The following is a 12,341-nucleotide window of genomic DNA, read 5'->3' as shown; positions in this document are numbered from 1 at the left end:
CATGTATTACCCCATTTTGCAGTCATATCACCCCTTAGGGGATAAATGTCAAGTGGATGGCTATCAATCATCCCTGCGAATTCTCTGGATCTGAAGCCAATGACACTGATCTGGGATGCTATCGGGTGCCAGTTCTGATCCTACGAACTAACAGTCCGTAGTTTATGGGAATCCCGAATGACCATTATCGGCGTCTCATCGAAACCTGAGTAGTCATTACTAACTTAGGAACGCCAGTAGAGTAGTATCACTCTATGATACCCCATTTATCAATATTAACAGCTCTTAAGACATAAGTCAGATCAAACCATAATGAAACTGAGTTTTACCCTGCAGTTTAATTTAATCCAGTGATTAACTCATGATACCACCATGCCTTCTGGTACAGTTTTCAGCAAAGATTCGCTTAAACATATCTAACCATTCTGTGTGGTTAAATCGTTCTTGCTCAATTCATTCGATTCCCGACAATGTCTTGTTATACAATATCAGTCTTCCTCTAATATTTTTACTTCCCAGAAATGCTTTTCGTCGTTAGCTAACTACACATCGATTTTAGCCAAATTGTGAATAAAGCTGCCTTTTCCTAGCCACAAGTCTATCAGGTCTATTCACTTGAGCTTCACCATTCTTCTGTAGCACTAAATTTCAGAGCTACTATTCTCTGCACGTCTGTATCCATAGTTCAATGTAATTCGAACTGCAAATAACTTTTTTGGTGGTGTGATATCTGTTACATATTGAACAATGATGTTGTATCTAACATCGCTTTTTATGTAATTAATAATGAATTTCCTATTGAAAATCGACAGTTTTATTTGTTTCATTTTGGGGGGGGGGGGGGGATCGTAGCTGGCGACTGTCTTTTCTTTTACTACTGCTTTTATTATCTCTTTATACATTCATCTCATCCATACTCGTTTCGTGGATGACCGAAAAATGGTTCAAATGGCTCTAAGCACTATGGGACTTAACATCTGAGGTCATCAGTCCCCTAGACTTAGTAATACTTAAACCTAACTAACCTAAGTACATCACACACTGCCAGCCTGGATGACCGAGATAGCTACATTTGTTAGAGTAGTTTTTATTACCACACACACAATGACATTTGTGTTTTTGGTTACCGGTTTTTCCATCGTCTAAATTGGCGATATTCAGATCAGTGTGGATACAGGAAGCGCATGCTTTGTCATACGGTGCCACAAACTGATATGAAAATAGTCCTTTGAGCCGATGGAGAAACTGGTACTATAAATATAAACGATGAAGACGAGGTAGTTGCTGAAATGTTGTGCAAGAAAATGGCCAAACCATACCATCAACAATGATTGAAAAAACAATGGATCAAATAGAAGGAAAAACGAGACTGCTCACATTATTAGGGGTACTTGTCTTGACGCATTGTCACGGGAATGGTGCTGACCTTTAGCTGTGAAAATACGTTGATTCCTATGTAGTAGACACGCAGTATATTTGTTCAGGTAATGTCACCTTAGAAGTAGGGAAGTCAGGGACATTTCAGCCATTCTAAAGGAGCCCAAGTCGACTGTTGGGAGTGTTGTGAAATGTAAGCTTGAAGGAATCACCATAACTAAACCAAGGCAAGATGTAAGTTTTATGCTTGTATTCGTGTGTAACTTTTCAATTTTGAAAGAGTAAGTTTTATGATTTAACTTTCCAGTCTGTGTCAATAGTCAGTTTAAGTTTTCTAAAAGAGAGCAATATTCTGTGCCAGCTTTTCAAAAGTGAGTTTTTACTTTTGCTTCCCAGTAACAATTTTAACTTAAATCTGACTGCGTACGTGATGTAACTTCATGTTCGCTACTGGCTGTATGAAACCATCAATTATACTGAACATAAAACTTCCGTGTTAAAACTACTTACATGCTTAATTACGTACGCCCTATGCAATTCTTATGAACAATACGCTTCTGACCTACCTATATTGATACCTATATTGCTGCGAAAATCTGAATTCTTATATTTCCAATGAAAAACAATTACACACCCATTGAACTAAATAACATCGGAAAGTAAGTTTGTTCCGCCAGTGTTCATAGAGAAACTTGACACTGATATACATGTATGTGGAATCTTAACATGGTTTTCATGCCATTAGTGGAAAATACTGTTTTCTCTGTGTGTGTGATTTGAAAATGGGTTCAGATAACCTGAAACTAGTCATTTATTAAATTAAAAAAAACTGAATGTTGCATCTTCGGCTGTTTCTGCGTAAAAAATCATAAATTACGTCAAATCAGTTATTGTTTCACTGCATATAATCTCACTAGAGAATCACTGTTCCCTAAGCGCACATATTGCTGGCCCTGATAATCATCTAGCTTACCTGTGTGACTACGGATCATCAGGCTGTTGCTAACACGCTGAAAGGAATCACGATACTTTTGTCACTACTTAAAGTAGAATTTGCGAAGTGGGATGCAAGTGTGACAAGTGCCAACAGATTACAAATTGAAAACCAGATCTCGCGAGCTGCAATGCGAGAACGAATTACTTTTCTTTTAAAAACCTTTGAATAGCAAGAGGGTCGTAGAGGCTTCTTGTCGAATAAATTAAAGTCTTTAAAGTTAGTTTTCAGCATTCGTAAACCAAAATAGAAAATGTGAACAAGTTTCCATTGCGATCTGAAGTTTTCCCGGCGTATTTCCAATTTGAACAGTTCTCTGGTGTCCTACCGGGTAGCGTCGTACTTTCTGCACAATATTCGTCAGGAACGACCTGAAGATGGCAGCGTGTAAGTCTGCCGAAATATTGTGGACAAATTACGACGCTATTCGGTCGGATACCCGAGAACTGTTCAAAGTGTACATTGTTACAGACACTCGCAATGACTCTGAATATTGAACATAAACTCTGTAATATTATAATTTGCAACAGAAATTGTTTTACAATTATTACTTTAAGGAAAAAGAGGTTGGGAATGATATGATTTTTTCCTGAGTCCAAGCATATTCTTTATCTAAGTTGAGTCACTACGGTCACAGAATTCAAACAATGCAAATTATGAAAACTACAAAGCCAAAATTAAAAGTATTCCTTAAACATGACATCCCAGTTTCTACTAAGCTAGCGTAAGGGGCCTGATATTACCTTCTTTAACATATTCAAAGTAAAGGCAACAGTATTTCGAAATCAGGTCTCCGCATCGGTACATACGTCAGTTTCCGACCACTCTCATCATTATCATCTCTCTTTCTCACGGTGACTGGCTGCTTGACAAGAATATAATCTTTGGAATCCAGGGAAACATAAAAAAATTCATAAATGCACTCGGGAAAACGGTGGCGAATGTATCATGAAAAAACTGCCACTTCTCAAGCCATAATACGGTCGCGCGGAGTAGCTGTGCAGTCTTGAACGCCTTGTCACGGTTCGCGCGGCTCCCCCCCGTCGGAGGTTCGAGTCCTCCCTCGGGGTGTGTGTATTGTCCTTATCGTAAGTTAGTTTAAATTAGATTAAGTAGTGTGTAAGGCCTACAGGACCGATGACCTCAGCAGTTTAGTCCCACAGTCCTTACTACAAGCCGGTCGCTGTGGCCGACCGGTTCTAGGCGCTTCAGTCCTGAACCGCGCTGCTGCTACGGTCGCAGGTTCAAATCCTGCCTCGGGCATGGATGTGTGTGATGTACTTAGATTAGTTAGGTTTAAGTAGTTCTACGTCTAGGGGACTGAAGACCTCAGATGTTAGGTCCCATAGTGCTCAGAGCCATTTGAACCATTTGAAGCTTACCACAAATTTTCATACTATAACACAAAGGCGGGCCTCTTTCATTGACGGACAGGAACCGTCGAACATTTTGAAAGACAATTATAAAAAGTCTCATAAGATCAGCGTGAAGATGTCACCTGTTAGATACACAGTGCTACCAGTGGTTTAGCTAGCACAATGACTGTGCGTAGAGAGTTGAAAGAATGGCGTAAAATGGTCGAACAGCTCTTCACACATTGCCGTAGTAACCGGCGCTTGACGTGGTGTAAAGATCGAATCAATGGCAGTGGGTGGCTTTGGGTTTGGAGACTGCCAGAAAAGCGTTATTTGCCATCATGTGTGAAGTACTGAGGAGGCGGTGGTACAGTATAGTGGTGTTTCTCGTGGTTCGGGCGAGTTCCCGTTAATGAACTGAAGAAAACGCTTCTTGAAGAATGGTATGAACACATTTCACGGCACTGTGTACTACGTACAGTGGAGAAACAATCAGGGGACGGAGGCTGTACCAGCATAACAGTGCACTCTGTCATAAATCAGCATCTTTAAGGCAATGGTTTTTAGCCGATAACATCGCTCAAATGGACTGGCCTACCCAGAGTCTCGACCTGAACCCACTGAGTTACAGAGGACGGATTAGAACGTCGACTTTACTCGAGGCCCCAACGTCCAACTCACTATCTTCTCTGGTTTCGGAGCCTGAGCAAGAATGGGCTATCATTCATCTACAATAGTTCAGACAGCACACTGAAAGTGTCCCCAGCAGAGTTCAACCTCTCATAAAGGTGAAGGGTGGACACACTCCATATTAATGCCCACTAATAGGTTTTCTGCTACTTCTGATCAGGCAGGGTATGTAACACAAAGTTACCCCTAGTAAACGAAATGTTTTGGGCACTTAAAATACAGAAGAATGGTGAAGATTAGGTGTTCAGATCATACTCGCAGATTATTTTAACCTACAATCAAGATTCGGTCCATCGGTTATGTCTTGAATCTAGCCTTACCATGGAAATGAGAGTATATACTTGAAGACAATAACAGCTTTTAAAACGTGGTGCTACGAAAGATTGGCAAAGATTAGACGAGTAGATCCTATATCTGATGAAGAGTTACTATATCTAACGGGATAAAAGTGTTTTAGAGTACAGCTCGACTAAAATCAAAACAGATTCAATTTGACAGTGAAAAAATGAGTGAGAAGTAATAATTTTAAAGGAAGATTGATACGGCGTAACAGCTCATTGTCGGAGTTCGGATGGTTTGTTCGAGTGAAGAATAAAGACGTCCTGCGACAACTTAACCACAAAATAAACCTAGGAAGGAATATAACTATTGGAAGAGACAAAATCGCTGGGCGTACATTAAAACAAGTCTTTGCTGGAAATTGTATCTGTTAATTTTTTCAACGATGAACCTCTGCTGAAAATTAAAGGTTTCTCCTTTCAGAAAAAGCCTAACTTGTGTTTTGCACATAATAAGTCAAGAGTTTTATGTATGTGCAATTAGCACTGGGCTATGTTCGTGTGTGAGTACAAGCAGAGCTGATATGATTAAAAATGAGTTTTATGAGGATGGATGACTAGCGTATACTAATTTTACAGACTATAAATGTATTTTAATTCCGTAAAGTAACTGGTGTGGAGGCTATTTTCGGTCTTTTTTAGAATGAAACTGTGCGGAGGAAAATTAGAGATGACTGTGGATTAAATGTATAGTACGACTGTTCTGTGAAGCTTGTGTTTTCCCTGTTTTGTTTGATTACTTCTGAATTGAATGTGGTTTACTTGCTCTGTCTCTCTAATGCTTTTGTGTTGGGAACATACTTATTTCTGTTTCACATAGTTTGTTTTACATGTCTCCTCTTAGATGCTTCAGAAACGTATATTATATTTGGTCTTCAGAATAGGTACATAATTATTTTTTTTTTTTTTTTGGACGGGGGGGGGGGGGGGGTCATCTTCAATAATTAACTCTGGAATATTGTCCAGATTTTAGCCTACTTTTCTAAAACAATAGAACCATTACTTCTGTATGAAACTGTGTTTAAAATTGAAGACTGTCCTTTATACTTTAAAAAATGTTTAAAATTGAAGCCTGTCCTTTATACTTTATTACTTTAAAAAAAATGGGACTACTAAGGCTTCAGACTAAATTACCTTATTTACGTAAGAAGAACTGTTCCATACAATTTATGTTTTTAGTTTTAGTACATTTACTACAGGTGGTTTTAGTACATTTACTACATGTGTGAACAGTCATACAGTAAGAAGCTTACTTTTTATTTTAAGTACATGCTTAAATAATATAGCAGTGTAGGCTGTATATCGGTGCCACTGTGATCATTGTGTCCATTGGTTTCCTCCGTCTCCAACCAGCCACCCCCCCCCCCCCCCTCCTTTTATCACCTACTTAATCAGCCTACCCCACTTGACCTTCTCCCTCAACACACACAATCGTCCACCCATTCTCTATCCCTTTCTTGTGATTTATTTCTGTTAATTCTAATCTGTAGTTTACGCTCTCCCGCTATGCAATCACTTTCCTCACTCCCATCCCTCTTTTGTCTTCTTGAATGCTTGGTCTTTTATGAGACACTTCAAAGCTTTTGTGTAAACTAGGTTGCCGCGCGGGATTAGCCGAGCAGTCTAGGGTGCTGCAGTCATGGACTGTGCGGCTGATCCCGGCGGAGGTTCGAGTCCTTCCTCGGGCATGGTTGTGTGTGTTTGCCCTTAGGATAATTTAGGTTAATTAGTGTGTAAGCTTAGGGACTGATGACCTTAGCACTTAAGTCCCATACGATTTCACACACATTTGAACATTTTGTAAAGTAGGTTGTAATTTTTAACGATGTTTTAATCATTTATTTTATATTATGGAACATGTATCAAAAATGCTTTTCTGTAAGCTAGCTGTAATCCTTAACGATGATTTTAAGTATTAATTTTTACAACAGACGATGTATCAAGTATTAACAATCTCATTAGGTTGAACAACTATGTCTCCTGAACTACTATAGTGTATTCGCGATCTTTTCATAGACATTGTGAAATTGTTTCTCCATTCCATACAGTGCAAATACAGGCATTGCAAAGATAATGTAACCCGCTTGTTAAATAAACAGTTCCAATTCCTTCTTCAGTGACGTACCATAGATTACATGATGCAGACTGTGATGTCTCTGTGATGGTCTCTGACCACTGTTTCACTTATGTTTATTTTGGTTTCTCCATAGACACAGTAAAAAGAAGTATAAAACCTGTGATCTGTTCATCCGTTTTATCTCACAGCCTCATTCCGTTAATAAGTCATGCTAGTCGAAAGGCGGTTAACAAATTACAAAAGTGTTCTCAGTTTTACTCACGAAACATCAGGTTTATATAAGCGAAGAGGACCTGTAAGGAAACAGTCCTCCTCCCCTCCATCTACCCCTCCTATCAACTTTGATCATCCCCCCCTCTTCCTGTGTCCTTTCCTTTAGGCACCCTCCCTCCCCTCCCTTCTCTTTCCTTTTCCCCTGTCCCCTTCCTCCACACCTCTTCCCCCGGGCTTCCCCTCCCCCTTCCTCCCTTCCCCCCATCTCCCCTGGCCATGGCATCTGCTCTCCCACCCCCACCCCTCCTCCTCTCTTGGCAGGTCCCCGGACTCGTACACGGTTAGTGAACATTCGCGCGCCGGAGATCAACGCCTCGTGTTTCTGTGTGTGCTGTCGTTTTGTGCTTAAGTGGTTCAGTGTTACTCGTTTTGTGCACCTACGTTCACATGTGACAATTTTCGTCTATGTATGTGTCCAAGTGCCTGAACAAATTTTATCTTGGACTCTACACCCGTGAACAGTTCCATGTATTTTAAAAAGTGTGTGTCTCCGTTTCTATGTCCACAATTTTTTTTTCTCTAATTGTCTTCATTTGTATCTTTTGTGTTTCTCTGAGGCCAAAGAGCAGCGTAGTCTGCTGCTGATGGCCTGCCTGTAAACAGATTTAAAAATAACAATAAAGAAAAAAGGAAACAATCCATCCTCTCCTGTAATATCCATCATTACCTTATTCAACACCACCTTCTCCCTCTTACACAGTGTGGCTTCCGACCCTCCTTTTCCACCGAAGACAAACTCCTTAACCTCCTCCATCTCCTCTTCCTCCAGCTTAAATCCCGTCGCTCCGCCATATTTGTTTCCCTCGACCTCCAAAATGCCTACGACCGCGTATGGCATCCCAGTCTCCTCTTTAAACTCTAAACCTAGGCCCTGCCTATCAGTATTGTCGGTCTGGTCGCTTGATTCCTCTCACGCCATCCTTCCTATGTCACCCTCCACAACACCAACTCCTGTATCTTTTATGCCACTGCTGGTGCCCCAGGACCCCATCCTCTCCTCTCCCCTCTATCTCCTGTACAACGCCGATATGGCCAAGTCAGCTCCTCCTGTCCATCGCCTCCAATATGCTGATGACACCGCTTTCCTGGCTCTCTATCCTACCCTTCAATGGCCCCAAAACACCCTCCAAATCCACCTTGAGCAGTGGTTCCTTTGTATCAAGCCCTCCAAAATCCAGGCAATCATCTTAGGCCACACCACCCACTCCTTCCATCTCCACGATTTCTACCTCACCATTTATGGTCGTCCCATACAACTCACCCCCACCCTGAGATACTTTGGCCTCACCCTCGATCGTCACCTCACCTGGTTCTCTCACCTCCTGACCATCCAGCAGAAAGCCCAGTCCTGCCCTCACCTCCTGAATCTCCTGTCTGGCTGGACATGGGGATTGCATCCATCCACCATCCTCCACACCTCATCTGTTCTATCCTGTGTTATGCCAGTGTTACCTGGACCTCCATCCCCCCCCTCCCCCCACCACTTTTAAAAGCCCTCCAAATCACTGAACGCCATGCACTCCGCCTTGCTTCTGTATCCGCCTTCCTTCCCCCACATGACTCCTGTATGACCTCATCCCCTTCCCCCACCTCCTCCTTTTCCTCCAACATCTCCACACCCTTTAGACTGTCTGCAGGCTTGATACCCCCCCCCCACCCCCTGGTTTCCTCCTTCCTCTCCACCCCCTGCCTCTTGCCATGTCTCTATCACTGTATCCCTCCCTCTGTGCATCTCCCCTCCCTCCATCTCCTTCATCAGGGCAATTTCCAGCAACTCCCCCTCCCGGATGTTGAACTTTGCCATGACATCTATCCTTCCTTCTAACTGTAACCTAACAACCCCCACCTCCACAGGGCTCCCTGTTTCCTCTCCCCTCCTTCTCTCAGAGCGGATTCTCCTCCTTCCCTCCATGAGTCCCTGCACCCCCTCCTCAGCTGTTTTCCTCTCCTGTCTCTTCCCTCCCCAGCCCTCCTTTGGCACAGCCCCCACCTCATCCCACTTTGTCTGCGCTCTTTCTCGCCGCTATTTCTCTTCTCCCTTAGTCCCTCCCCTCCACCCCCCCTCCCCCAGTAGATCCTCCCAGGCTTTTATTCACTATCAAGTGTGCTGCATTAGTGTTGTGTTAGGTGCTGTTAGACAGTGTCATCTAGTAATGCGGTTCTAATTGTGTGCACGACCTGTATATAGTCCATGCTTGTTCGTGAGCTTTTTATACTATGGCTGCCTTTTACATTGTTTTTGCCTCGAGTGTTTTTTTTAAGTGCACTTCAAATTGCCAGCTGTGTTCTTTTAACTTTATGTCTACTTTTAACTGTTCCCCAGTGTGTGTCCCCACATTATTGTGTGTTTTAACTCCCCTCATCTCCCTTTTCAGTGTTTTTTATGTCCCCTTTTTATCCCCCTTTTTAAGTAAGAATCCCCCTTTCTGTATTTTATAAAGCCGTTTGACTGAAGAGCAGCGGACTCTGCCGCTGCCAGCCCTCCCCTGCCCATGTGGGGCAGGAGAATGAAATTACAACAAAGAAAAAAAAAGTAAGAAAACAAATCATATAGACAACTTTATGCATTAATCATATTTTTATCCTAGTTTTCTGCTGCTTGTACTTTTATTGTGTATTCATTTACTCCAGTTATAGCACTTGAAAATTGATTACGCTGAAATCTAGATCATGTAATAAAGCATATTATATAGTCAAATACTGGTTTATTTGACTATGGCTCCCTATGAAGAAAACATCAACGATATACAAGTACCACATCAGATGGTATACATACAGCGCGTATGGCCTGTATAAACTTACACTTGTTACGACCTTATACTATTTGACACAATACTTCGTACTGATTCCACGTTTCTCATCAGAGGATTGCTGAGTGCCGTAACGCAAGTCAGGTATAATAAAAAGTGACCTACACAGAAAAATTTGTTGTATAGGTTTGTAAACAAGGTCAGTGACCTCTACAAAGACCCCTGTCTTCCATTATCAATCCACATATCAATGGTACGTTATTAATAATAAAGTGGAACATATTTGAGTAATCAGTGGTAGATGATATAAGATCTATTCCTTTATTCCCAGGAATGAAGCAAATGAAGGTGTAGGCGCGAAAATATCACCGGTTCGGGTACGATGTAGGTTAAATGTATCCACTTAAAGTCTGTGGTTTAGAAAGTAGCCGTTACAAAGTCTTTGATGCTACCACCTTTATTTTAGGAGGAAAGGTATTAGAGAAGCGATGTTGGAGACGAACATAGGAAGCAAGAAAGGAGACATTATTCTGAATGTGACGACAGTGACAATGCAAACAAAGGGATAAGACTCGAAAGCAATATAAATAATTTTATAATAAGAAAAGGGAAAAAAATTGTAAATTTATGGTAAGATCTTATGGGACCAAACTGCTTGGGTCATCGGTCCCTAACCTTAAACACTACTAAATATAGCTTAAACTAAATCACGCTATGGACAACACACACACCCATGTCCGAGGGAGGACTCGAACCTCCGACGGGGGGAGCCACAAGGATCGTGACAAGACCCCTAGACCACGCGGCTACCCCGCGCGTCAAGAAAAGGGATATTCAAGTTATCGAAGAAAACATGGATTTAACCAAGCTAAGGGTTGCATAGAAAAAGATACATACCATGTCATCAGTTAAATACTGCAAGAGTTGTGGAAGATGAGGATGATGATGATGATGAAGAAGACGAAGAAGTAACGACCAGTATAAGCAATGAAGGGTACCTTTTTTTCCGAATCGATCTTCCAAGACGGTGTAGTCTTCATCATTTTGTCTTTGTGTGCTCTAACATTAAGTCTTTCTCCCACTTCAGTCTTCTGTGTGCTTGCGCTTGATGGTGTTTGGCAGATAGCTTGGATACTCTCAAATTAAAGAGGACAATTTAGTCTCTTGGGAAAAAACATAGTGTGAGAAATTATAATATAATGAATACCCTTATTTTCCCTTTATGTCGAATTGACGGTTTCCGTTAAACATTTTGGGGAATATGTGTCATATGATTTTTATGTATGATTAGCATATTTTTAGCAAGAGCTTTGAACTCCAAAGATATGGCTTAGAAAGGTAGATGACATCAGCAACGTAAGTATGGATCGAAAGCAGCTTCGGTTTCTACGCCGCAGAAAAGGGATGATGACGTACGCAGAAATTCGAGGATATTTTAAAATGATCAAACAACTGAAAATAAAGTAAAATCATGTGGCCCGACTAGTATAGTGACACAAACGGGTGACTCAGGCACCTAATCGGAGAATCTTATTTTATTAGGGAACAGTGAGTGCACTGTCCTAATTGTTAACTTTACTGTGCAGATTATTGCAGTATGTACTGTATATTTGTGGTAATGTTATTTACGACAACGGGAGAAGGGAAGAAGTGGAGCATGGTGAGAGGCCACTATCCAACAGCATCAAAACGGTTGTAGACTTAAACGCCCATATCTGACCTCTCTCTTACTAATGCCTAAGTGTTTACACCATGAATGATTTTTAAGCAGGGGAGAATGTTGTAACTGCAGGATAGAGTACGTAGGAACACATTATGTTTCCTGGTCCAGTGTTCAGTGCAGTGACTGATTTCACAACCACGTGAAGGAACGGAAATCAGAGTTCGCTGTTAGCAGTTGACGCCATTTTCTGCTGTTTTGCGTATATTTTTGCGGTATCTATCCTTTCGGACATGTCCGAATGAACAGACACCAAACTTATAAATATATACACATAGGCGCGCACTGATATCTTCTGAGCTGAGCCATTCTCTCGTGCGAACCCTCGCGGGACTCACGTGGATATCTGCGAGCAAATAGGGCATAAAGGACGGGGGACACTACGCCTGTACTGTGGAGCATATGGGAGTTTGGTCTGGACCACAGGCGTTGTCGGATGGCCTAGGCGGTTAAGACTACCGTTTTAGAGAAGCGCAGCATCCGGGTTCGAGTCCCGGTGGGGTAAAAATTTTCAGAAGATACCGTTGAACTTAATGCAGTGCACATATATAACTGAGGTTTGAAAATTTCTGTTTCAGTCTACTGTCTTTGTTGCTGTCAGACATGCGATTGTGTTTTGTGCAGCGTTTGTAAATATTAAGACTTCTACGCATTTAAGTGCTATTTTGATTATATTATTAACTCTACCGTTACAGATTTTTGTGGTGAGTAAAATTCTGTATACTTTTTTAATTGTTTACATAATATATGGACGTTTAAGCCTTACT

The sequence above is a fragment of the Schistocerca serialis genome, chromosome 2, assembly GCF_023864345.2.
Source record: "Schistocerca serialis cubense isolate TAMUIC-IGC-003099 chromosome 2, iqSchSeri2.2, whole genome shotgun sequence".
Lineage (NCBI taxonomy): Eukaryota > Metazoa > Arthropoda > Insecta > Orthoptera > Acrididae > Schistocerca > Schistocerca serialis.
This window is presented reverse-complemented; position numbering follows the sequence as displayed.